This window comes from Peromyscus leucopus, chromosome 6, assembly GCF_004664715.2.
Source record: "Peromyscus leucopus breed LL Stock chromosome 6, UCI_PerLeu_2.1, whole genome shotgun sequence".
NCBI classification, from domain to species: domain Eukaryota; kingdom Metazoa; phylum Chordata; class Mammalia; order Rodentia; family Cricetidae; genus Peromyscus; species Peromyscus leucopus.
The window spans coordinates 100,974,459-101,000,208 of record NC_051068.1 but is presented as its reverse complement, the minus strand read 5'-3'; positions in this window follow the sequence as shown (position 1 = coordinate 101,000,208).

The window sequence follows — 25,750 nt, the reverse complement described above, 5'->3', positions numbered from 1 at the left end:
AATTAATATCTTCTTTCAGGGACATGAAATCCTATTACCGTGAGCTATTTATTTCTATTGCCAGCCATCACTGTGTCTATCATTAAAGAAGCACATCGCAGAAGAACCAGAGCTGGAATCTGCCAAAACAAGCCTAAGTCTTCACAGTCGTCAGGAAATTAATTACTACACACAGAGATGAGACTAGTCACATTCCCGAATCATTGCAGAGGAGTCCTTTTACAATATTGCTTCTGGAGAACTCTTCTGAGTATTTTGTCTGAAATGTCTCCCATCCAAAAACCTGAAGACATTAAGATAAAATTGATTGCCCACTAATTGAGGCCACTCCTACCGTTTCTAACCATGAACCCCTCTGTTCTCGCCTATAACCCATGGAGGTTCTCTTTATTTTCCTATATCTCTCCTACCCAGGAGTCAGTCACCACTCTACTATCCAGGGCAGAGGCGACTCTCCGTTTAATGAGGAATTACCGCCATCTTGTGGCTGTCATAATGGAAGGCATCCATCCCGTAGCACTATAGAAGAAAAGAAAGAAAAAAAATAAATTCTTTTAAGCTTAATTTTTCATTCTTTAACTTCACATCATTAAGAAACATCATAATCCACATTATTTTAGTGCTGGTATGTGCACTGGTACCATAACATTCAAGAAGATGAGCTCTGTTCTATGCTTCATTAAAATGAAGCTGTAAACATAAAATGTAGAGTATTAGTCTAAAATAGAACTTGGAGTCTACAAAAGACAGACAGTTAAACAAATTAGTGGAAGCACTAACAAAATTTCAACTGTCCGTTCCCCACTCCAGCAATACATTTTCCTCACCTTTAATGTTAAGAACTTGCAGAGTATCATTAATTCATTAGGTTTGGATATTTCTAACTCTGAGGTGACATGTTTGCCACTCATCTCAACAGCCCATGTCAACACCGGAAATTGGCCAAGACCCACTAATAACCAGAACCAGATTGAGAGTCAACGTTTCTCTAAGATCTGTGTGGCACATGCTGTCTTCAATATTCTTTCCCTTGACATGTGACAAATTTGCAAATTCTGCATTTTTACGATTCAGATGGCTGGCGCAGCAAGTGAAACAATGGTGACGATATACAATAAACACATGTAGGAACAGTTTTCTCTGATCTATAAAGCAAAAACATTATTCTGTTTCTTGGTCAAGATGTGTGAGATGCCATCTGAAGCATAAATTAGCTTTTTGACCAGAAGTTTCAAGGAATAATTATCTGTGTGTTTTTGATTGAGAAAAGCAGCATTCTAAAAACTGAAGATTTAAAGAACCAGAGATCCCAATAGAACATCTTCTCCCCATATGATGGTTTGGTCTGAAATATAAAATCTTAAATGCTAAGTAGAGAACACTCCACCTGGTGGTAGAAGAAAAGGGGGAACAGCTTTCTGCAAAGTACCCTCAGGAGGAAAAGATGGAGTGAATCAACAGAACACTCAAGTCGAGAGTTAGAAACTGAGATACTCCACTGTAGTTGGCAAGCATCTTTAAAGCAAAATCCAGACAGACTCTGTCTCTCCATAAATCTTTCCACCCCTTTCCATTACTAGTTAGGTATTGTTGGCTCTAAGCCATCTGATTTTACTATGATTTATTAACTGCTATGCATTATATATGAGATTCGGGTTTGCTGGAGAGTTACCCTTATGGTCATTGTTGCATACAAATCAGCTACTGTTCGAGACGCTTTATGCTGCTGGCACTTCTGTGAGGTGGTGGTATAATGTGTAACTGGAAAAGAAAGCCCTTCCTGTTATATTTTCCCATAAATGTTACTAGCACACACAGTGCAGGCTAAGAACAAGTCCTTTGTTCTAATCTAAAAAGGAGGAAAGGTACTCTGAACAATGGATGGGGAGAAATCAAAACCTGTTGTCTCAATCAAGGCATTGGTATTCTCCAAATCAGAGCTATAACATTGAGCCTTTTTCTCTGGTGAGACCAACTGAAACGTGAGAAAGAGCACTGATGTGAGCAAACCCACTTATTCTTGGTAGGAAGACGCTGACAGCCTGGTAGCTTAAGGATCTAAGCAGATCTGTCTCTGAAACACAAGACAGTGTTCCAGCCTCTGAGTTTTTGCATTGAGACATTTGATTAACTAAGTAATTCAACTCTAATCCCTCACCCTGTTCTCAGTGCAGTGACACCCCAGCCTTCTCCTTAGTACCTTTCAGGCATTTTCGCCCTAAGCTAGTGGTTCTCTACCTTCCTAATGCTGTGAAACTTTAATACAGTTCCTCATGTTGTGGTGACTCCCCCCCCAATGATAAATTTATTTTTGTTGCTACTTCATAACTGCAATTTTGCTACTGTTATGAATCTAATGTAAATATTTTTGAGATAGAGCTCTTCAAGGGGGTCACGACCCATAGGCTGAGAACCTATGTCCTAAGCTGACATTGAAAATAAAAACAAAGATAAAACAGTACCTAACCCAAATGGCCTTGCTTTGCCTCTGACCAACAGAGAGTTGATACTGACTTACATGCCCCACAGAAAGGAAAAGACATGTCTGATCATGTTGCCTTTTTAAAGGGGGAGGCTGCACTTTGCTTCCTTTGAGATGCCATCTTATTTCCCATCACGTGCACTGCAGCCAGTGTCAGTGTGGCAGATGACTGTGTTAGTTAACAACATTGTGTACATGAAAATTGACTCAAATATTTTGCATGTTTAGTTTCAGTAAGACTGTCCCAAGTATACTACAAACACATCTACTGAGAAGTTTGTAAAATGATTTTAGAATCTAACATATGGGCATACATATCTATAAATAATTACATATATATCTTTATTGAGACTTTTGTGCTTGAATCATCCATGAAAGTATTTTCTAAATTTTTGAGTGGTTGGGTCTTAACTAATGGATTAGCAATGATCACAGGTATATTCAATTGCTTTAGAAAGTTCTCATCTGCATTGGTATTAAGGCCATTTACTGGACATCCATTATACACTACCCATGTCTTCTTGGCATAACAGAGATAGAGAGATTGATAGTTGAAATAGAGATTATTAATATTGTTAAGCTTTTGGTTTCTACAGAAGTGTTCAAGATAGAGTGAATTCTTCCCCTAAGACACCTATCAGAACAAGGAAATATTTAGAAGAAAGAAGAGACATTGAAGATGATAGTCATAAAGATCTGAGAAAGGAAGCTGTCTTCAGCACACTGACTTTGAAAGTCATGCTAAATAAGACATCTGTATTCTGTGGTGGCATTAATGCACTGACAATCTCAAGACTTTTCTGGTTTCCACGACAATGACTTGAGAAAGGCATAAATACAGGTGTTCAATCTTGTGTAATAATTCACTCTCAGCCTCCCACTAAGAAGAAGTATTGTTTGCCTTCCCCCAAAGAATATCACTCAAAAATGTAGAAAATTCGTCTCCGGGAAAGAACGCACTCATCACCCACAGGACCTTCAGATCATTGTCATCATGCTTTGCCTTCCTTCATGAAAACCAAAAGAAAAACAATGAACCTAAAAGCAATGTCCTGTCTGTTTCTAAAAGATCTTCAAACCGACTAATTAAAAAATCTTAAGAACCAACCTAACCTAAGCAATTGCTCCCATGTGGTCCAAATGTGTTTTAATATCTGTTTTAAGAGTCAGTATGTGATCCCCATTATCAGGGTGACAATAGTGTTTTAAAATGAACTGCACCATCAGAGAGTAAAGCGAATACACACACGATGCTTAATCCAGTTTGCTTTCTCCAAGTGACCCTGTTTAGACTGATAAACATCACTGAGCCTTGGCAATCTAGACCCTCAGGTCTGTGAACAAACTCTAATTAAGGTAAGTGGTGCCTCTTCTGAGGACATCTGCTACCAAAAGTCTCCAAGTACCAACAACAATGTATAATATTTCAGTTTCCAGAAACATAATTAATACAGAGAGGGTTTTTTCCAAAAGTGTAATTACAAATTGAGATACTGTTTTTAGAACCTTCAAATAACAACTTCCAGTCCAACCCCCACTGTTTTCATTTCATTTCTTCAGTTCCTTAAATGCTTTGACACTACAGGCTTAATAATTAAAATGCCCCCTAGACAGTCAGGTAGCAAAACATTATTATAGGATTGAACTTGGCAAGAAATCCAAGAGTTATTTCCTCTTGGGTGAAGAAGTGGCTTAAACTTCCACCCATTCTCTTCCTCTAAAATGGAGTCTCCAAAAATCAAAAGGAAGTAAACCATTTTCCAGCCAATTTGTCGGCTGTGCACAACTCTATTGGGATTAAATGTTATGGCGCAGATATGGGGCAGGGATAGGAAGCAGGAGCCTTTTCTGTCAGTGACAAGGGGGCCACCTTCTACTCTTCAGAAAGTTCATCTGCAAACTACCCAAAGGCCCAAGGGCTTGCACAGACCTCCTATTCTGATAAGATAATGCTTATGCATGTTTGGTGTGAATAAATGTAAGAAGGACACACACATGCCTAGTATGACTAAATCATCTTCAGAAATTATTTTCACATGTTTTGCACTGAACTTGCAATAATTGCAAATGAAATCATTTGATGAGTTGCCTTACAATAATTAATGAACATTTTTATATTTATAGACACAATAAAAAAGTTCGCTCTAATTTACTTTGTTTTTACATTTGGGTACTAGTATTTAAGCCAATAATTTTAAAAAATCTGAATCCATGTGAATTTTCCTACTTTCTGATAACAAAATTTGTAGAAAACCACATTTCAGCGCCTATTTGTGTAGAAGTAAAATTGGATTGTATTAAATAGTTCAAGCACACTTCACTCAGCCCTGATAAACTTAGGCAAAGTCTGTGCATTTATCTGGTTCAGCCCACATCCAGCCATGAGTTTCAATTGAATGCAGGACTGGAATGGTACAGAGAAGGGTAGGCATTTTTAAATTGTTGGGGGAAGAGGTAACTCAGCAAGTCTTTACATTTTTATGGGCATGTTTGACCTTTCTTGCCTTATAAAAATGATCAGCTTTAACTCACACAGATGCGCTCTCTCGAGCTGTGCTTCACCATAGGAACAGGGAGTCACCTGGCCTTGCTAGAGAGCATAACTCAATTTAATGCATCTCATATATGTTCCGCCACATTACAATGCTGCTTATCCATATTCAAAACAATTGCCAGACTAAAGCTTTGTCGCATTTTGCATTATTTACAGTCACTTTGAATCCCGAAAAACACAGAGAAAGAAATCAAAGCCAGGCAGGAGGTAGAGACAGTTTTATTGTGATTATATTGGCATCTGATATGATGGTGCTTTGGACCATATTGACATGAGTAAAGTTTCTAGGTAGCAACTGTTCAATACCGTCCGTTGGACTTCTCTGATAGACCACTTAACTATCTCAGCTTTTCCAGTGATCATCTCATTTATCTAGGATTATTGCACTGAATTTACTGTTTGGTTTTCTTCCAGAACTGAAATGTCAAGTCCAGTGTCATGTATGCAGGAGCTTTGTGCTGTGAGAGCTTCACAGATCCCCCAAAAGCTGCTAGCAGTTGATCTTTGGATAGAGCTAGAAATAAATAAATCCTCTTTAGCAGATCAATATTCATCCCATTTAATGCTTGATGTGAAACTTGTGGATTTGTGGTGGTAATGCTGATGTACAGCTAATCGTTGAAAATGGGCATCAGGGCTTTTATAGCATGGCGGCATATTGTCAGACAGGAAGGGAAGGAGCAGAGAGCGGAGCCTTGAAGAGAATATGGTAAGTGTGTAGAAATTAGCTGCACATTTGGAAATCACATGGGCTGCTTCATTATGCACACTAGAAGCTAATAATGTGGGCAACTAAGAGTCTGCTCCACAAGAGGAATACCTGTGGCCTTCTCTTGGTTTACCACCATGTGGGGCTACACACACAGATGAAGTATCTTAATTGGACATTCTAGTATCAAATAAGCTGTTATTGAGGGTTTTTTTTTTTTACACCAGAAACCCATTCTAAAAATGAAGTGTCTCAAATAATGGAGTGCAAATCTATATCCTGAACAATTAATTTGAACCCACAAGAAAAAATAAATGCTACTAGTGAAGTGAGATTTAAAATAGTGAAGGCCAGTAGTGAAGGGGTCCGTGGTAGCACTATGAATCAGACTTAGCTTAGACAGCAAGGGTTAAGCTTATTCTCTTGGATTGAACAATTTTATTTTTTGCTGCAGATGTGTGGTAATTCGCTGTCAGGGTGTTGGGAAAGCCAGTTAAGGCTGAACATTCTTTTTATGCAATAGCTGTCAGCCTAACCACATAAGCTGTAAGGCAGACTTCTGTGGTCATCAATGCTAAACATATTTTTCAGCCAGATCTCTTGATTATTAGTTTCATATAGTGTGAGCAAAATGTGCACATGATCTCTGTGTGAAAGCTTTGGCTTCCCAGTGATCTTACAGAGCCAGGCTGCCTTAAACTAAATTTTAGTGAGCATCAAAATTTATTTGTTAAAGCATGAGAGGTATGCCTTTCTGTAGGGATTGAAACTAGAGAACTGGTGTTGGTTTGTTTTCCCTGGACAAGCCATATTCTTTCTGGAATAATGTCTTTTCACTTAAGTTCACTGAGAAATGAAACATTATAATCTTTGCACTGTGGGAGACATCATTAAGCTTGAAGGCAAGCAGCAACATCTGGTGGCTCCAGAAATCCAGTGGACTGCTCACAGGTGTCAGTTTCCCTTCTGCAAGTTCTAAACTTAGCCACTGATAAATGATATTGTTCCTCAGCTAGGGATTTCAAGCAGTCACTAATTCTTCAGTTGGCAAATGCAGGCAGGATGAGAGGGTGGGTCACAGGGTAATGTTTGTCAGGTGAGGAGTAAATCAGTAAACAGTAGGAAAGGTGTGCTCATGCTTGAGGCCATGAAGTTGGGAAATAATAATGTGCAAGGTCGCAGATGACAATTGGGGAAATATGTGGGTGTGCCTGTGAAAGCCTGTGCCTGTGAGTTCATGCACACACAGGCAGAAATGCATTCGGCCAACTTGGAAATGAAAAGAGATGTGTGTGTGTGTGTGTGTGTGTGTGTGTGTGTGTGTGTGTATGATATTAATATGTAAACATTCAGACACACTGTATCTGTATTCTGTTATGTGTGTCTGTTATGAGCACATATATACAAATGAGTATCTTAGCATAATCTAGAGCTTGGAAAACAAATGTGTTTAAAAGGCTATTCCTTAAGAATGAAAACTTTAGTTACACAAATTTATTAGTAGTTATTAAATCCCAAATATTTGTCACAAAAATATCAGTTATCTTTCTTCTGTATTTGCATGCTGAAGTTGGTATCAGGAAGAATAAACAGTGCTTATTTGTCACAGGGGACCTGTGGCTAAAGAATGCTGGCTTCTTGACTTGTCATAGGCACACTTCCTGATATCTGTGGGGACACAGGAGTTGAGAACTTTGAGTCCAGAATTTAAACATTTTTCAAGTTCTGGTCATTTAATTTTAAGAAACAAAACTGGAGAACGTTGAAGTTCAGCATAGTAACTGATGTTCAGGATCACTAGAAAACCAGCTTTTAAAATGTACTTTTTCTATCATCTTTAATTACAATCTCTCACCTGAGTTCCAAAAAAAATCCCCAAGCAAAGATGGAACAAATGGCCTCATAGTCTTTCAGGTAATATGCAGCTCTTCTTTCTTCAGAGGAAAAAAAAGTTTGGAAAAGAAATACAAAGCAAATTTCACTGTAGACCACTTAGTATATGCTGGCTAAACTGAAACTAGGAAACACACATGCATGTGGCTAGACATTTATAATTTTTTCTATTTATTCATTTCTTAAACAAACATTTATTGAGCAATGTTTTTATGCTAGGCTAAGATATGGTGTTTTACCCCCAGGGTGTTAAAGTGCATAGTAGGTATTCTGTGAAGACACTCATCCAGGTGCATGGATGCACAGAGATGCAGTGGTGAGTATAAGGAGTTCTCTGGCATCACTGATCCTAGTTAGACTCACAAGCTATAAAACTATGCCAATTCCCACAGATCAACATCCACCAGCTGAGCATCAAAATGATGTTCTTCTACGACAAACAAAAACATCCAGACCAAACTGTTGCATGTACCATTTCCTAAAGTAGAAAAATAACGCTTAATTTTTATAGGTATAGGTAATTTGGAACTAGCTACATGTGAATATAGTAGAAAAGTTAAAGGAAACTTTATAAACTTTGAAGTCTTTTGAGAGGTATTATCTTAGAAAAAGAAAACAGAAAGCTATAGATCATAGAGCTGGAGAGATGGCTCAGCAGTTAAAAGTACTTGCTGCTATTGCAAAAGACAAGAGTTCTGTTCCCAGAACACACATTAGGCAGCTTGCAACCACTCTATACATTTATCTGGCTCCAGGAGATCTAATGCTCTCTAGAGGCACTTGTGTGTAAATGCATACAGACACAGACAGACAGATAAACAGAGAGAGAGAGAGAGAGAGAGAGAGAGAGAGAGAGAGAGAGAGAGAGAGAGAGAGAGAAATACTTGATTTTTTTAAATTAATGTTTAAATGCATGCATATAACACGGATTTCTTCAAAATATGTGTGTCTATTGTAGGTGCAAAGGTCATGTGCAGTAGGAAGGTAACTTGTGCAGTCTGTCCACAGGAAGGCTAAGCCTCAAACCTAGTGTGACATCAGGAGGAATCATTGATGATGATGCATCTTCTGAAGGATTTGGACTCACGGAATGATGGAGCTGTATCATTCTTGGGCAGTTTTGATTGAGTTTTCTGAAACTTCTAATCACACGTATGGTGTAATCATGTTACTCTAGGTGGTAACCACGAACCTTAGCAGTTAAACAATGAATAGCTGTCTAGGTTTTTTACTATGAAATGACTTCCATGGGGGTAAAAATGTCCACAAAGGAGGCTGGGGCACGTGAGTCACGGCAGATGACATTCTATCAGTTCATTCCCCCTGTGCAAATATTCTGTGATCGTTTAACTAAAATCTGCCAGAAAAAAAAATATTTAAATGTGGGGGTTTACCGCTTTACCTCACTTCCACTAATCCCTGTTAAAATATTGTAAATAGCACAGAGCTTAGAGTTACGAAACAGAGACCTAACAAGACTTAACTGAAAATCTTTTGTAAAAGATTCAAGTAAAACCTTACAACAGAAAGCTAAACCAATCTGCTTTGATCCATGAAAATTATCTATAGTCTTTATCCCTCTTATCTTTAAAAAAAAAATGAAGAACAATCACTCAAATTTAAAGCAGATATTTTTGGAGGCGTTTTCCTCCAAAAAATTAAAAAACTGTCTTGAGATTTTAAAATGTTTCCGTCAGTAATTCTGAATGAGGGCAAGTTTGATTTGTTCTGCTTTCCCAGACCTGCAGACATTCCCCATTGCTGCAGTATGTAGGCACTATTTAACACGGTCCTTGGGAGAAAGTCCTAGGCCCCCTTCTGCTGTGGGGTGTCTTTCTGTATGCTGTGAATGTGTGTTGTTTTGATTGGTTGACTAATAAAATGCTGATTGGCCAGTAGCCAGGCAGGAAGTATAGGCAGGATAAGCCAACAAGGAGAAGAAAGACTGAGTAAGGAGACGCCAGCCTGCTGTCCAGGGAGCAACATGTAATGGCACACAGGTAAAGCCAAGGAACATGTGGCGACATACAGATTAACAGAACTGGGCTGAGTTTAAGTGTAAGAGCTAGTCAGTAGTAAGCCTGAGCTAATGACTGAGCAGTTTTAATTAATATAAGCCTCTGTGTGTTTACTTGGATCTGAGTGGCTATGGACCAGACAGGACACAGGAAAACTTCTGGCTACACCTTTCTCATAAAGACAAAGAAAGGATGGGCTGTGTATCCAGATAATGATGTAGACACAGGGAGATACTCGTTGTTTAAAGCATTGACAAAAAGTTTAGGCATTCCTAAATATAAAATAAAATAAAATAAATGCCAAGAATCTTTGTCAATTTTTAAATTTTGTCTTTGTTCTGTCTTCAGATGACAGGTTCAGGCAGGAAGTCCAGACCAGACCACTCAGCCAGATCTGCAGACATTAGTTATAGTGAGGAGGCTGCTGGATGAACTGGAATAAGTTTTTATTTCATTTTAATTGCAGTTGTTCTTAAAAAAAAAAAAACTTCACATATGTAAGCATGCTAAATGACCCTTTTCATAAAGCACCCACCAATCACTCAGAACTAATTGGAATTATGTCAATAATTATGCCTTCATGCCAGTACATTATTGAAATCTAAGTCTTATTTTGAGTAAAAGATGATGGACAGAGAGACAGCTTATTAGGTAAAATGACTGCAGTGTTAGCATTAGACTCTGTGGTCACATCCCTAGAACCCAATTAAAGGCTAAATGTAAACCTAAACTGGGAGGAGCATGTTGGAGATAGGTGGATCCAGACACTTTTGGCCAGCCAGTCCAGCAAAGCCATTGGAGGTGTTGGGGGAGAGATAGACAGACAGACACAGATACAGATAGACTGACTCTATCTCAAAATAGATGGTGGAGAGTGCAGAGTGCTACAGGAAGATCCCAAACCTCTGGCCTCCATATGTTCATGTACAGAGCACACTTCACACTTATACATACACACACACACACACACACACACACACACACACACACTGTGATTTGTAGTATGGTATTAAATAAACTGTCTCATTTTGTTTGGACTCTGTGCTTCCTCCATATGGCATCTTTTGCTTTTAGAAAAAGAACTTGGTGAGAACAGAAAATTTTTTTACTATCACTTTTAACCATAATAAAGATATTAAACACAAGATTTGTGACCTGCTTTTCACAATGACTGACCACATGAAACTATACTAATAAAGGCCATTATTTTGTGTGTTCATTTGAAAGAAATGTAAGCTATTGTTGAATGTATTCCAAGATGGAGAAATAAAGTCCATCCTTTGTCATATCCAAATATCAAGACCCACACTAAACCACTAGTCAGTATTTCTTTCCTCTTTGCCCAAAAGAAGCCAAATAAGGGCCAGCCAGTGGTGGCGTATGCCTTTAATCCCAGTACTTGGGAGGCAGAAACAGGTGGATCTCTGTGAGTTCGAGGCCAGCCTGGGCTACAGAGTGAGTTCCAGGAAAGGCTCCAAAACTGCACAGAGAAACTCTGTCTAAAAAAACAAAACAAAACAAAAGAACCTAATAAAACTTGGTCTGTTTTCTGCACCACTACCAGCCCCCAAATGAGAACAAATAGGAGAAAAATATATCCCCTCACTTAAAACATTAACTTCTGAAATTGTTTCCCCATTTCCTTTCAGATCATGGAAATGTTCTTTATGAAGTAATAAACCATAATAGAGTATAAATTAGAGAAATGAAACTAAACATTTCAATGATAATAAAAATCATTTTAACAGTTTTCTATTCTTCCTCAAATGTTGGTCCCAGAATTTTACAAATACAGCAGCATTTGCAGCCCAAGTAACATATACATTAAATATGAAAACAGACAAATTGGTTGGTGTATTTTTGTGTGTGTGTGTGTGTGTGTGTATGTATGTATGTATATATGTATGTATGTATGTATGTGTTGCTGAGAGTTGCAGCTAAGACCTTTGTAGTTGCTGGTGTATGCTTCAGCACAAAGCTGTGTCCAGCCTGCTGGACCACATCTGAACTCTAGAACCTATTAATCCAAACTCTATAAGCTAAATGTGATAAAAAGAAGAAAGTTGGTTTTCTCCCATAAGAACCACATGACTGTTGAGTTTGAAGATGAACAACAGACCTGAAAATTTATCTATTTCTGATGCTGCAAATGCTTCTGCTCAGTTCTGTCTTGTTACTGTTATGTATCCAGCATATACCATTACTGCTGCTCAGGTACAAGCAATCATAAAACTCACCTCACAAATTATTAGAACCAGCTTTATTGTTCTTGTGTTTTAAAGCTTGAAGATTTCATTTATCGATATCCACTTTAAAAGGCCAGTAGGTTTCAGCATTCTTACAATTTTCACACTTTTGTTTGGAACCATGACTTGTGTTTGGCTTGAAGGTACAAAGGCCAAAGCAATTTCATTTACTAATGTGGGGTTTTAAGGTAAATCCAGGTAAGTATGAATTATAGCACTGATTTAAAATTAAAATGAAGGTTAATTCATTAATTAGCTAACTGCTTTGTTACAGACATTGGACATTATTCAGTTTGTAGTGAGATAGACAGTGGAAGAATGCCTTTCTGGCAGACACTCCTATTTTACATGAAAGTGACTTCAGAAATAATAATTATAAGTATAATTACCTCAAAATATGTCTTCTTTACATGTGTCTAAACATGAACTATTTCCTTTTATCCTACTAGATAAGTACATAAACCCTAAAAGTTTGCCAAATACTAGTCTGTGGATTCATTTAAAATACAACTACAAATAAAAACTATAATAAAAACACTATGAATGAAAGTTACAAGAGGTGAAATAGGAACTACCTCCCTACTCCAACACACTACCTCTCCCTGAGCAGGTATACACACACACACACACACACACACACACACACACACACACACACACAAACACACACACACACTTGTGTGTACATGTATCTTCATGTTTTAATTGATCACAGTTGTTTGCAGTTTCCATTTCTACGTCATGCTCTTCTCTTGGTGTGCAGTTTGAAGGTATCATTTCACTTTCCCATATTGGCCTACCCAGTTTTCTTAGAAGAAATAACATTTTTCGGGACTTATTTACAGAGCCATTTACCAAAGTTTCATTCAGTTTGAATGTTAACTTTTCAGACTTGGATGCCGAAGTCAGGATGATCTGGAACTGCATTATGTATAGTCTCGAGACTATGCTAGCACAGTTTTGAGATTTGGGGTGCACTCACTGACACATTTGTCTTCAGGTCTAAAAGAACAGCAGAGGGAGCCCCTGCATGAGTTAAGATGAACCACGGGCTGAACAAAGAGTCCGCAGGGAGCAGACCTGTGCACAGTGCCCTCTACTGGAGCTGCTGGTACATTTAGATTTCAACATGAAGTTGTGAGCACTAAACCCCAAATGTGTTTGCAGCAAACGTGATTACTTTAATAGTTCTGACAGGTGTAACTGTACCTTCAAAATAAGATTAATCTTACTTTCAGTTAAAAGTCAATATCTGCGTTACTTTTAAACATGAATTTTGTAGTTAATAAGTCAAACTAATTATTATGGAAATCTCACTCATTAAAAAGACTTGCTGTATTAGTGTTTTCTCCATCACCATATACACAATTTATTACAAAGTCCCAACATACAATATACACACATCCTTCATTTGCTGATAGTGTGAGTATGCCACTTCCACGTAAAATAGTATTGCAGTATATAAACAAAATAAACTTTAGAAGGTTTGGGGTCAGCATTTATAGAGTGAATGGCACATTTAATACATGTAATTTCCTTGTGATGGTCCAATGTTAAAGCCAGTTTACTGAATTCCATTTCCAATCCAGCTAGCTTCTCAATTATTTTGCAGGCTCGTGTGTAGGAAGAGATCTTTTGATTCTGAATGTTCGGTGATGCAGTTAATTTTATTGTAAATATACAAATACTAATTGTAGGAATTTTGTAATTATACTTCACCATAAGCCAGCGAAACTGTAGCCACTATATACGGCTTTGTGACCAGTGTGTGGTCACAAATGAGTTCACTTACGCCTACCATTTTTCAGTGAATTCTAACTTTAGATTAAATGACATTTAGAAAGTCATTATAGCATATTGAATGATAGCTATCATACATGGGGAAAGATTTGCTTCCCTAATATTTCATTATAATTTTACCACTACTCAAAAGATAAATACATAGGAAACATGTGAATGTGTTATGACAAAGAATGCATCTCATGATTTATTTCCATTTTTGACTAAATGAATTTTTCTTTTCAAAGTCATGCCTTTAATACTAAAATTGTAGATTTGTATAATATATATTGACTGTGCATAAAGCATTTGTTGACAACTACATTTTGTTGTTTCATTTTCAGACAAAGTTATTAATAAAGTAGCCTAGGATGCCTTTGAATCACGAACTTCCTACCTCAGCTATAATTACAGGTATGAGCCACCATGCTTGGCTAGAAAAAAAATACTCTTTTACTTGAAAAACGTGTAAACCTCAAGAAAGACAAATATCCTCAACCTAATGAAAATAAGCAGTTCTTCCTCCTTCTCATTGGCCTTCTCACATGGACATTTTTCAATTTCTGTGCCAGGAAGATTATATGAACTTTCTTAGCTCTGCTTTGTTTGACCTGAAAAAACAAGAAAAAAAAAGTGTAACCATCTCTGGCTGGATGTGGCCCTGAATCTTCAAGTTTATTGAAATGCCTTCCAAAACACCAGCCTAATCCAAGTAAGTGAGGTTTACATTATGTGAACTTGGTAAATGTTAGTTATGGGTTATGTGCTTTTTAATGTAATGTAATTCTCACCATATGTCAATGAGAGGAAGACTATTTTATTATTGTCTTACAAGTGAAAAAATAAAACAGGTTTATAGAAGCAAAAACTGTTCAAGTAACAGAGATAATGTGGGAAGTCCTGGCACTTAATCATAGCTTGTCTTAGTTTTGTGTTGCCTGCTCGTTAAAACTATGGCATTCCATCAAAAGAAATCTTAAAATTTGAGTATTGAGGGGAAAATGAACAGAGGCTGTAAAAATACTCGTTTTCCCTCTGTGTCACCTTTGTGGTAAGTCCTGATTATTCAACTACATGCCATCTTGAGAACTTAAGGCATGAGGTCGTGGCTATGGTCCATTACATTCATCCCATTCAATAGAAACTACTTACAGATGTCTTCTTCAGGGACAGAAAAATACGGAGAGATAGGTAAATATCAGTCTGAGTACATGTGAATGTTTTTATAAATATATGTTTAAAAATATACATATTTGTATTTTCAATTTTTAGGGTTCTTATTATGGGAAAAAATATAGGACAGAAGTTTAACTACTTCATAGTTCTTGTTCTTGTTAACTCTGCCTAACTGTTAAAGTACCCATTAACAAAGAATATGTAAATATATATCTATAAAACACACATCCCAAAGTATAATAATAATAACTAGAAAGTTAGTAAAAATTCTATACATGAGGAGTTAGGATTTAGTAGCTCTAGCTAAATAGCCTACCTAGAGAAAAATTAATTTTGAGTGAGCAAGAATAACACTGGGTTACCCCAACACAAGGGCTTTCTTTCTAAGCCTTCATATCAAAACACTGGTGTTGAACAGTGTAAAAATTTTTAGAAAAATGACCATTAAAACTAACTATTAAGAAACACTACATTTGCTGGTGGTGGTGGTGGCGGCGGCGGCGGCGGCGGCGGCGGCGGCGCACGCCTTTAATCCCAGCACTCGGGAGGCAGAGGCAGGCGGATCTCTGTGAGTTCGAGGCCAGCCTGGGCTATCAAGTGAGTTCCAGGAAAGGCGCAAAGCTACACAAGAGAAACCCTGTCTCGAAAAACCAAAAAAAAAAAAAAAAAGAAAGAAAGAAAGAAAAGAAAAGAAAAAAAGAAACACTACATTTGGTTTCGTAGACATTGCCATGTCTCAAATGTGAAACATCTCTCCTATGCTCCTAGTTTGAACATTGGTCCCCAGTATGTAGGACAATACTTAAAGCTGTGTAAGGTCTTAAAGAAATGAGGCCTGACTGGAAAAAGCAGACCACTCTTCCAGGGTCTTTGAAGGTTAGCCCAGCCCCTGGTCCCTGCTGCTCTTTCTGCTTCCTGTGCGGGGACACATGAACCTCTGCCATAGCACACTCCTGACCCCCTGATGGAGTCATTCCTAGAACCAAGCCTCCTCCATCGTGATGGAGTGACATCCCCTCTAAGCCAACTCCTTCTCACTTTCACTTTTTTCTGCCCTGTGTTTTGCCACAGAGACTCAAAAGAAATTAATGCATTGCTTTTTAGAAAAAGTTCTACCCACTGACTCTCATTCATAATGAAACCGATATTAGTACAGGGGGTATGGCCCTCTTATTATACGTATAGCAGATATCACAAGATAGTGTAGAATAACAACTTCATCTTCATAATTTCTGAAGGCTGAATAGAAAGCCAAAGACCAACTTTCACTAAAAGTTCAGTTTATAACCTAACATGATCACTATGTATGTTTTACCTGTGTGACTAAGGAGCTTCAGACGTTTCACTTACATTAATTTATTCTGCTCCCCTCAAACTCCTAAAGCTCACCAGCCTGTTCTCTCTAGATAAGGAAACTGAAGGACAACATTTCAAAAACCTTTCCCAAGCACAACCAAACCCCATCCAGACTCCAGGTTGCTGTGCCATCCATGTGGATTCACCATCACACTTACTGTTAAGAAATGCCTAGCTTTAAGTTCTCATCTCAAAAGTTCTTCTGGGCTTTAAACTACAGTAAAGAAGATTTAGGAAAAAGCTTGAGCTATGCTCCAATGTTCCGCATATATTACAGGTATCCAAAAGCGGCTCTTGTGCAATGACTGGGGCCATAAGTCAAACGGTTTTCTACCTGACATCATAGACTCGCTCCATCTGGAATCTGGACACAAGGCTGCTCTTTCCCTTCGGTTCTGCCATCATTTGTCATAGAGGACTTTCTGGTTTTTTTCTTTTCTTTTCTTTGCAACTTAGGCCTGGGACAATGTGGAAAATTCCACAGGTTAATAGGGAGATGGCAGCTCATCACAATGTGGAAGATGTGAATGGCTGCAGCCATGTCAACTTCTCCCAAACATTCTGCTTTCTTTGGGGTGTTATTTTTGCTTTGGGATCTTTCTTCATGCCTCTCTCTAGTGCCTTTGCAGATGGTTTCTTCTGCAGAGTTCACATTCAGCCTCCTACCCACCTCCTTTGTTTCCAAGCTCCACTGCTTTCTGTCCACTTATCTAGCTCTGTGAACCTTAAGAAAGGATTTAATTTCTCCTCACAACAGATTCGTTATCTAAGTAGTATAGGTAGAAGCGGAACAGACCTTACAAGATTGTCATAGTGACCATGGCTTGTATACCAGATTCTCGGGGTAGATGCAGCATTTACCAAGTGGTCCATCAATAAATGTTAAATATGTGTATTTAAATTGGAAAAATTCAAGACTAGAAGTCTAAAAATAACCCTGCAGATGAATATTAACCATTCTTGGAATGATTTCAGAGGTGGAAACATGTTTTCATTCCATTATTCTATTGAAGACAGTGATATTTAAAGTAATACCTTGGGAGTTAAATGTGACTTGTATTTGAAATGTTCCCAATGGGCTCATGATTCTTTTAAAAATTTTTTTAGAATTATTTATTTACTTTATGCACATGAGCATTTTGATTGCATGTATGTGCATGTACCATACACATACCTGAAACCTTCAGATGTCAAAACAGGGTGTCAGATGCCCTAGAACTGGAAATATGTAAGGTTGTGAGCTACCATGTAAGTACTAGGAGTCGAACCTAGATCTTCTGGAAGATCAACAAGTTCATAAACTGCAGAACCATCACTCAAGCCCTGGGCACATTTTTTTTTTTTAACACTTTGACACAGTGGATAGTGATGTCATGGAGAGTAGGAGAGGTTTATAAAGTAGGGTATAGCTGGGACAGGACTTTAAAGGTTTCAGCTTGGCCCCTTCTTTCAACAAGTCTTTCTCTTTAGTCCACTGTGGTATGAGGAGTCTCCTCCACATGCTCCTTCTGCCTCTGTTACTCTGCTGTGCATTCACCATTACAGTGGACTGCAAGCCTCAGAATCCATGAGCCAAAGTAAATGTTTCCTCCTATATTTGGGTTTTGTCAGTTACTGTGTCGAGGAAAGTAATTAATACTGCTGGGTACATTGCTTCGGGCTGGCTCTGTGAGAATGTACCCTATCAGTCTCTCCATACTGTGGCTGACCAATATGTGTTGTGTTTTTCTTCCTCTAATGAGAAATAAATGCCATATACTATGAGTGGTCTATATTTTGAAGATGTTGGTATCCATCATCATTGTATAGACATTGTTCACCCTTCTTCAGAGAAGAAAAATAGATCTGGACCACCAAAGGTAAATTCTAACTCATCTATAGAGACTTGACCTTGACAATTTGCAGTGCCACAACAAACCTCCCTACTCTGGACACTGCTAGAGTCATTGGATGTATTAGTGTGCTATTACTTGAATTTGCCTGGTAACGAAGCATAGTCTCTTCCTCTCAGGTGCTTCTATAAGTTCTGTAGCAGTCTGAAATAGCTGAGTACCACTGTAGACAGCACTATTTGTAAAGCCATTTGAGTTGAAGTGCAAACCTTGAATCCTCCAACTCCTGTCTAGTCATACATCTTTGGGGAAATAATTTAATTTCCTTGAACTACAAAGTCCTTGTTAACAGTTCATACCTCAAATGGAGATTAAATCTGAACAAGGGTCTGAGAGACTTCCCACAGAGCCAGTGGGTGGTAGCTGGTAGATTTGAAGTTGGTTTAAGCATTCAAGAGCAGATTGAAATATGGGTATTTTAAACATCCTAAAACCAGATTCTTTAACTCTAGGAACCACTGAGCCTAGCCATAGAGCTTTCTCTTTCACTTCACAATGTATTCCTACTCTATATAGTCCAAGTTCTTGGCCCGGTATATGAAGGATATCATCATCCAGCTGTAGTCAGTCAAGCATAAACACTAATTTAGTACTTTCTGCTGATGAAGCTCCCAAATATTGGCCTCAATGCTTCTTTAAATCTGTCCCTGCTGCCATCTTTCTGTAAGTGAATATTCGTACCTGTTCCATCACTGAAGTGAGTCTTGACAGGCAGACCAAATTAACAAGGAGCTTTTTATGCTAAAATCACAAGTTTGAACATAATCAAATTTGCAAAAGGTCTTTTGGATGAAATGAGAAATGTCTATAATGGTTTAACACACTCTTTCTGATTAATACATGTTGTAGGCCAGAGTGGGAGGAAGAAAGGAGCACTTCAGGAGCGGATGTGTCCCTTGGGAGTCTTCTTGTCATTTTGAAAACACACAATAGCCAATAGATTCAAATCCCTCTGCTCAGTGCAATAAGACATCGTGACACAGAACACATTGGTCTGTCGGAATGAAATCCACGCATTTCTGTCCACTTGTTTTCTCTAGAACTTGACTTTTTTTTTTTCATTTAAACTTGGAAGGAAAAAAATGGAAAGGAAAGAATTTGCTATGCAGAACAGTAGAGCACTAGTTGTTAATTTCTTTCTTTCTTTCTTTTTTTTTTTTTTTTTTTTTTTTTGGTTTTTCGAGACAGGGTTTCTCTGTGTAGCTTTGGTGCCTGTCCTGGATCTCACTCTGTAGACCAGACTGGCCTCAAACTCACAGACATCCGCCTAGTTCTGCCTCCCAGGTGCTAGGATTAGAGGTGTGAGCCACTACCACCTGGCTAGTTGTCAACTTATTATAGAATTGTTTTCTGACAATCTCTAGTGCTTGATTATTTATTGCTTTCATTATAGAATTTCACACAGTAAAAGAAAGGGGACTTTCCTTAATTCGATTGCTGACAAGATTAGCATTGAGGTAATTGCCTATCCACTATTCCTCGGTTCAGTTTTAAACAGTACTACTTCTCAGTTGTACCAATCTTAAACTTCCCATCTTCCCAACTCTCATAAATATGACAGGAAAAGCAGAGGAAAGAAAGGAAGGAAGGGGAGGATGGAGGTGGGAAGAAAGAGCATCAGCATGGCTGAGAAACAGCTCATGAACTTCATTGCATTGTTTGAGTCTTGCTAATCTTAAAATATTTCTTTATATTCTTTATATTTACATTTTCTAATTTTGAAACTCAGTTTATGCATTACAAGGTTTAGATGTAAGGATATCCCTCTCCTCTTCATGTTTTGCTTCTACTGCTTCTTCTTTTATGTTCCTATTAGGCTGGTTATATGAGTAGAGGTCGAAACACAGAAACTAGCATTCAGGAAATGGATGCAATCAGTGATTTTTCCCATAGTCTTCCATGCAAATGGAGGAGTGTTGTCATGCCATATTCATAAAGTATGTTTTCCTTCATTGGAAGTAATGGTTAATAGAAGTAGCCCTGTCTTTGCACAAGGACAGATTCTCATGAGATTATCAATATCAAACTCCTTCTAGAAATTTGAATGATTTTATACACTCAAGGCAGTGTGTTAAAATATCTTCCCAAACAATGCACCAACTAAACTAGCAAAGACCTTAATTTTCTTGATTTTTATTTAGATTCTTAACATTTGAGTCTACTGAAGCTACAGTTAAAACTCAGCTCTTCTGGAAAATATCATAGGATTTTTTTAAAAATATGGCTACAAAGAACTAGAGAAGATTTGTGTCTCAAGAGAAAGATCCACAGACTGAATATTGCAGAGAAAACCATTTATTCACTTTGTAAAGATGAAAAGGTAGAAAGGCCCTAATGGGTAATAAAACATCCATTGGCGGGGGGCTCAAGAGACTTGACTTGTCAGACTCTGTAGTTGGAAAAGCATCTACAGTCTCGAAGAAAATTCAAAGTATTTTTAGAAGGAAAGTATCTAAATATATCTCAGAATGACACTGGATTTTACTATTACTATTTTTTTTATCTTCAGTGAAAACACCCATCCACACCCTTTACTTAAGAGAAATACATTCAAAATAAGAAAACTGTTATGCTTTACAGACTTTGTTCTTTTTATTATAACCTTATAATCTATCCTAAAAACTGGTTGTGATGTAACTATAATGCACTGAAGTAGTTAGATAAGATGCCCCTGGTGTCTGGGGAAATGAGCATATGTAGTTAGCTTAAGTTATGTAGTTATACTTTCACTTCTGGAAGTCTCTCCCACTGAGCAGTTGCTGGTAAGTAATGAAGGATCAGGTCATTACACCCAAACAACATTGTATGTCGTGAGACAGAACTAATTCATAAACATTTAAATGCTAAAGAGAATGGCATGTCAGCTATGAGGGAGAAAAGGAGGAAGCAGGAAAAGCAAAATATGTGTTGAAAAGACATCATTGCAAGAACCAGAGGAAGAAGACATATTTTGACTGAAAAATGAATCAAACAAACAAATAAACAACACCCCCCCCCAAAAAAGTCTATTATCATAAAATTCAAGTTATACTACATTGAAAAAGATTGTCCTTGCCACGCTTGTTCAAATACTCTAGTCTACCTGAGAGGAGTATGAGATAGTGGTCTCATGGCCCTGATAACCCTTTGATTAATTCAAGGTTGACATCAGTTGTGAGGGTATATCGCAAACTGAGTGGAAACTAAAACATAATGGTATACTGATGAGAAGTCTTTGGCACTCACAAATCTTCAGCTTAAATAGGAGGACTAGCTCACCTATGTGTTAGCCTTGAGGAAATGATGTGACTTTGGGAAACATGGCATCAAAGAAATTAGATATTTATAACTTAAGAGGTTTAGCAATAGCCAATTGGGTAGTCATCATATCCATTTAAGTATTATGAAAAATATGTATTCAAATAAATCATTAATATGACACTATTTTGTTCATATTCAGAGTTAATTTAATCAGAATATTATAACTCTCATCAGTCAATGTCAGAAGTTAGTGGACATGTGTGAGCAGGGTGAGTGAGAACACAGGAGATGGAGATTTAGAGGCTGAACATAATATACAAAATTTATTTTGTAGGACATAAAACCAAGTAGAGACTTTCTATCTTTAAAGAATATTTATTTAGTTATATAATATTAAGAAAGTGTAGGGAACAGTGGGAATAAAAATGACACATTAGCATATAAAAAGTACACAGACACAGTACTATAGAAAAGAAGGGAAATTCTCCCCAAACATTCCCGTCCACTGGTTTCATTAACATTACAAAAATGTTGTTACTGAAGAATGCAGTGAATCTGTGGGAGCCAAACACAGATACACACACACACACACACACACACACACACACACACACACGTATGTATGTATGCAAAATGAAGCATTAAGTCAAGACACTACCTTAATCGAGGACGGCACTTCACATATCTCAGCCCCAGAATTGCCAATGTGAGTGCATGGGAAATTCTGCATACTAAGGATTATGCATCACCATCAGTGATTCCACAGTAAGTGGTCCTCCATTGTTGCTATACATAAGCATCCCACCATCAAAAGATCTCCAGTTAATTGATTGGGGCTTGGAACTAAGCATTGACATTTACAGGGCTCCAGCACTGTCAAGTTGAGAGTCACAAATGTGAAAATGTTTGTGGAAATACATTCTATGACAATGACAATCAGTCCCGCAGGCTGTGTTTTGGCCTTTCGTAAAAAGGTGTTTGTAATTGACAGCTTCAAAATCCATTCATTCAATGCTAGCTCACCATCAGCCTCGCTTTCTTCCTTCCTAATCTGTTCTGCTTTACTTTAATATGTTAGCCCTCCTGTTATGTGCTGTCCTCTGGGTTCCTGCCCCACCCCATCCACTAGCCTGCCTTACAGCAAGGAGTATGAGCACTCCCTCCCTCTCCTTGCTGTCAGGAATCACTCACAGATGAGAGCAGCTTCAGTGGTCATGCAGCTGACGGTAATTGGATTTGATGTCACCAACCATCTAAATGCATAGAGGCCAGTAAAAGCTGCTTCGTTCTTGGATACATCAAAGGCCAGAAATAGCAATTATCACAGTGTGAATTTCATTCTGTTGCACGTAGAGCAAGCAGTCCTTCCAACTCTCAAAGCATGCACTCTATTGCATGGGTGATTTCCTTCCATTCTTATTGGAAATTAGATAGGTATGTAGATATTAGATAGATAGATAGATAGATAGATAGATAGATAGATAGATAGATAGATGGTGGATATACAGATAGATCAATAGACAATAGATAAGAAGATATAAATGATAGATGATAGATGATAAACAGATAGATGAATAGATAGATAGATAGATACATAGATACACAGATACATAGATACATAGATACATAGATACATAGATAGATAGAGTCCCAGAATTCTACTTGCACAAAGCACATAATTTATAAAGAAAAGCTCACACCTCCTGAATGTTCTATAAAAGGGGGAACTAAGAGAAATAGGCAAAGGGGGAAGAACACAGAAGGGGTGTGTGTGGGAGCATTATGGATAAAGCCCAGTTGCCTTTACCTGGAATCTTGTTAGTAAATAATTTTACAAGTGCTCTCTTTTTACTTCACAAGTGCTTCTTTAAATGCATGAAGCTTAGAGACAGACAATTTTGCTTAAATCCAAATAAAGTGATTTATTTAAAAGTGCTTCTCTCCAGAAAATCCACAAAATGGAGTCAAGTGGTCTTCTCTCCACTCCCACCATTAATTCTCGTTATCTGTATCAGCAAGTGGATGATGTTTATGTTGCTCTCCTTCTGGCTCTGCTATGTAAGGAAGAAATCTGGTTTCTATCAAGCTCTCACTGACTTTTTTGAAAAATACAATAGGAAAAAATGTCTAGGCTGAGATAACTTCTTTAAGTGAGATCATCTCTCTGTAGGATAATTATCTTGACAGAATGGATCAAACCCCCAAATCTAAAGGGTTCAAATTATGCAGTCACCTGTTCTAGAACCCCTGAAAGAGTATTGAACTAACTGACGTATTTCAGAACAGACTCTGTGTCTCTTAGATTACTTGGTACTGACCTCTGAACCAACAGAGAGAGCTCATGGTGGCTCTTGCTATGGTGTGAATGTGACATGTCCTCCCCAAAGCTTATATATGGTAAAGGTTTGCTCTCTGGTTGGAGGAGCTATAGAGAGGTGATGAGCTCATTCCTGAGGATACTAACCTTGTTAAAGGATTACTCTTGGTCTTTTGATGGTATCATAACTTAGTGGTCTATGAAAATGTTTTGAGTAGCTGAAAGATATTAATTACTATGGTTGTTTCTTTGGAATGCATTCTATATATCTGTGTATCTATCTATATATCTATCTATGTATCTATCTTACTTACTTCCCCTTTATTGGCTGGCTGCTATGAGGTATGTGTATTTACTCCATGATGTGATTTCCACAACAGGCCCAAAACAATGAGACCAAAGTACCATAGACTTAATGTCTTTGAAACCACAAGATCAAATAAGTCTTTCCTCATTTGAACTGATTTGCTCAGATTTTTCTCAGTGGCAGGAAGCTAATATACTTATATGCATTTCTTTCACTACTAAAAGGTCTTCTTCCATGTATTCATAACATGGCATGACATACTATGCTCTGGATTATTCTATAATTCTTACCTCTGAGTTCAATTAGCATGCAAACCCACTCCATACATGTAAGTAACAGAGAAAAGCTCTGAGAGCATGTTATCATCAATCAAATGGGAAGATGTTCTGAAATGAGTCTTCTTTTCTCAGAAACATAGGGAGGAAGCCATTCAGTAAAAGAGATCTAAATTAGTGCTCAGAGACACTGGAAGGAGCAGCAGTTGCCTCAAATACATAAATTAGATCCTTTACTCTCAGCCATTGATAATGAAAAGAAATGTCTTGGAGCAATGGTGGCCTTTGACAGACATGGACAGACTACTTCCAACAGAGACATATAATGCTTGAAGACTGAAGACAGAGGCAGACAGATCCAAGGTTGCACAAAGTGCTGTTTATTGAAAGTTGGTGGAACAAAAGTATACCTTTAAAAGCAACCAGACAGGCATATGGGCATAGTCCAGAGAGGGAGGTGTAGCTTATATGCTGACCTAGGAAAAGGAAATGGTGGATAATCAGAGTGCACCTGGGCTTCCTCTGAAACTCTTAGCATTTACAACATCAGTAAAGAATACTCTGTGCTCTCTTTTAAGGAACCTTGGGAGCAGGGTTGCTGTGGAAAGATGAAGCTGAATATCTCCTTCCCCCTATCAGAGACTCACTGATGTGGAAGACAAGTCCAAATTTGTACTTTGTATGAGAAGTTCAGAGCCACAGAATTAGCTGCTGGTTGAAGAGTTGTGTGGCCAACATCAGTGGTGGGAGCAAAAACCAAGGTTTTCTCATGAAGCAAGTTATGCTGACCCATGGCAGAGTGCACCTGGGGTTGAATAAGGGGTGTTCTTGTTATAAACCAAGAAGAACTGGAGCAAGGATGTGCAAATTGGTTCAGGAATACATTGTGGATGCCAAGCTGAGTGTTCTTGACTTGGTTACTGTAAAAAGTGGGAAGAAGGATGTTCCTGGACCGACATAAACTACTGTGCTTTGGATATCGGGACCCAAAAGCAATAACAGGATCTGAAAGCCTTTCAATCTCTCTAAGGGGATTGTTGTCCACCAACATGTTGATAAAAACCCCTTAAACAAAGAAGGTAAGACCAGGCCCAAATCACCCAAGATCCAGCAACCTGTTACTCCATTTGTCCTGCAACACAAACACCAACATATTGCTCTGAAGAAACAATGCACGATGAAAAATTAGGAATAGGCTGCAGAATATGCTGAACTTTTGGCCAAGGAAAATGAAGGAAGCCAGAGAAATATGCCAAGAACAGAATGCCAAGAGATACAGGCTATCCTTACTGAGAACTTCTATTTCTTAATCTGAGTCCAACAAAAAATAAGTCTTTAGGAGTATCAAATAAATGATCAGATCTTAAAAAAGAAAAATAAATAGTCTGGGAAGAAGTGGCCTATGCAACATGCTCTCTATTTTGATGACTATTTTATTCAATAGGATTTGGGACAAATAGTAGGATTGTCTGTTGCTCGAATCCTAATTGGTCATATAATAAAAAC